Source organism: Periplaneta americana, chromosome 12 (genome assembly GCF_040183065.1).
Source record: "Periplaneta americana isolate PAMFEO1 chromosome 12, P.americana_PAMFEO1_priV1, whole genome shotgun sequence".
NCBI lineage: Eukaryota > Metazoa > Arthropoda > Insecta > Blattodea > Blattidae > Periplaneta > Periplaneta americana.
Genome location: NC_091128.1, coordinates 41,361,443 through 41,364,240, shown reverse-complemented (window position 1 = coordinate 41,364,240; position 2,798 = coordinate 41,361,443). Strand labels below are relative to the sequence as shown.

At 36.5% G+C, this 2,798-nt stretch overlaps 1 non-coding gene across 1 annotated transcript; it reads left to right on the top strand.

Moving 5' to 3' along the window:
• The first annotated feature begins 335 nt into the window (after positions 1-335).
• TRNAC-GCA (transfer RNA cysteine (anticodon GCA)) lies at positions 336-412 on the top strand. Its single transcript has one exon. It is a non-coding gene; the product is annotated as a tRNA-Cys (tRNA).
• The last annotated feature ends 2,386 nt before the right edge of the window (positions 413-2,798 follow it).

The window sequence follows — 2,798 nt, the reverse complement described above, 5'->3', positions numbered from 1 at the left end:
AATTCTAACTTTCAGATTTTTGACAGGAGACTTGATGGCAAAAGCTTCTCAACCGAATAATAACAGGCATTTCCCATATTTATTCTGCGTTTAATTTCCTCCCGAGTATCATTTTATATTTGTTACTGTTGCTCCAAGATATTTGAATTTTTCCACCTCTTCGAAGGATAAATCTCCAATTTTTATATTTCCATTTCGTACAATATTCTCGTCACGAGACATAATCATATACTTTGTCTTTTCGGGATTTACTTTCAAACCTATCGCTTTAATTGCTTCAAGTAAAATTTCCGTTATCACCAATGAGAGGAGTTCGACCGGCACCGTGGATCGTGTCCCGGCATAGCTCAGTTGGAAAGAGCTCTCAGCGCGCAGAGCTGAGAGGTCCCGGGTTCGATTCCCGGTGCCGGAACGAATTTTCTCGATTTAATGGTGATAATACACATTGACTACTTCATAGTAGTCGTGTTAATATTCAATGAGGATGGCGAGACCTCATTTAATGAATATTTTATATATAAAATTTCCGTGTTTTCCCTAATCGTTTGTGGATTTTCTCCTAACATATTCACGTCATCTGCATAGACAAGAAGCTGATGTAACCCGTTCAATTCCAAACCCTCTCTGTTATCCTGAACTTTCCTAATGGCATATTCTAGAGCGAAGTTAAAAAGTAAAGGTGATAGTGCATCTTCTTGCTTTAGCCCTCAGTGAATTGGAAAAGCATCAGAAACTGGCCTATACGGACTCTGCTGTAAGTTTCACTGAGACACATTTTAATTAATCGAACTAGTTTCTTGGGAACACCAAATTCAATAAGAATATCATATAATACTTCTCTCCTAACCGAGTCATATGCCTTTTTGAAATCTTTCAATAACTGATGTACTGTACCCTTATACTCCCATTTTTTTCTCCAATATCTGTCGAATACAAAAAATCTGATCAATAGTCGATCTATTATGGCTAAAACCACACTGGTGATCCCCAATAATTTCATCTACGTACGCAGTTAATCATCTCAGAAGAATATTGGACAAAATTTTGTACGACGTCAACAAAAGTGATATTCATAGAAACTTACCACAGTTAGTCTTGTCCCCCTTCTTAAAAATAGATACAATTATGGACTTCTTCCATTGGAACCTGGATCTTACAAACTCAAAATTTGTGTACTAAAATAATCATGTGATGTTGAACTATATTTCACCATTCAAAAATATCTTTGTAGACAACAAAATATGGCAATAGAGAACATTGAAAAGTTGTTAGTTGTGTTTTGCAACCAGAAAAATTAAGGTAAACAAAGAAATAAAGTTTGCATATTGAACCTTAATGTACAAAAAAAAAAAAAAAAAAAAAAAAAAAAAGACTATACACCCATCTGACATATCATTCACTTTTTGTTTTGTTTTTTACAGAGATAGTAAATTGGATTTTGCATGTTTTTGCATAGCTATTTCTCGTTTTATTATGTTTATATGATATTCTGTTTATATAAATCCTGCACATGAAAAGCAGACGTGTCTCATCTAACAAGCCTCCAACAAAATCCTCTCTATAAAAAGACTTCAAATTAATCCTCCGACGATGAATGCTTGCAAGTCATAGGTGCTTCGTATTTCTGTAGACTTACTTAAGAATTTTCTATTGTCATAAGTTGACAATGTTGTAACATCACATGTTACAAATTTCCGCCTTGATGCAACAGTACATTATAAACGAAGTTCAGTTCATATGGACGAAGTATTTGTTATCGCGTGGTGTCTTGAGAAGGGGTGCAACACCCTCCGCAGTGCCATGACTATGACATTCCTTATTTGTTATACTGCATCACGCGATGAACGGCTGAAGGATTTTAACAAAAAAAGGAGAATAATGATAAAGTTTTGAAACAGCCTTTCTGCAAATGGATGGGCTAGGAATTTTGTGAAGAGACACAAAGAAATTCTACCCCCGTACTCTTCCCATCGAGCTGGGGTTTCAAGGCAAACATTGACCTCTGTTTGACAACCCGGTCCAAGCCAGACGGATGTTCCCCACAAAGCGCGCTCAGATGAGAGAGTGGGCCGTGCTGCTCATTCGATTACATTGCATGCCGTCCTCTTCACGACATGGAACTTGAGGACACGGACCGCTGCGAAAACGACACATGGAAGTGCTCATAAATGAAATAAATTGCTTTGATTCAACGTTATTATAGTTGTATTTTATTTCGCATAGCCCATATTAAGAAGAATATTATTTCTGCGAAAACAGAGCTTCTTTATTGTTTCTATGTAAAGGTACAGATTACTACCCTAGATCATAATATATACCCACATAGGTCGGCCTTATAGACTTTGACGTTAACAACTTTTGTCGCTACGCTGCCATCTAGTTGTTACATAAGGAGTCACGTCATAATTCCCATTTTTTTTTTAACAGGAACATGTATGGTACATAAGTGTCAGCCTTAAAAGGCTTTTGCTTTAACAGAGATGGTTAACAAGCAGGAACATTTATATTTTTAATTGAGGTGACCGATCTTGACGGTAGTTGTTATTTTATACTCTCGTTGCCAGGGCTCTTATTAGAAGATTGGGGTGGTACAGCAAATCCTTATGAAAGTTTTCTGTAAATTTCTGTATAATGTCGTAGAATGATTCTTTTTCAAGCATGTCTTGTAGTTGTTTATTGGTGGTTCTATAGTCTGAACCAGTGATAGTTAGGGATACTTTTCTCTGTATAGCATGAAGACGTTTGATAATTTGGAATTTTGCATTGCTCCAGATTTCGCAGCCGTAGGTCATTTGAGA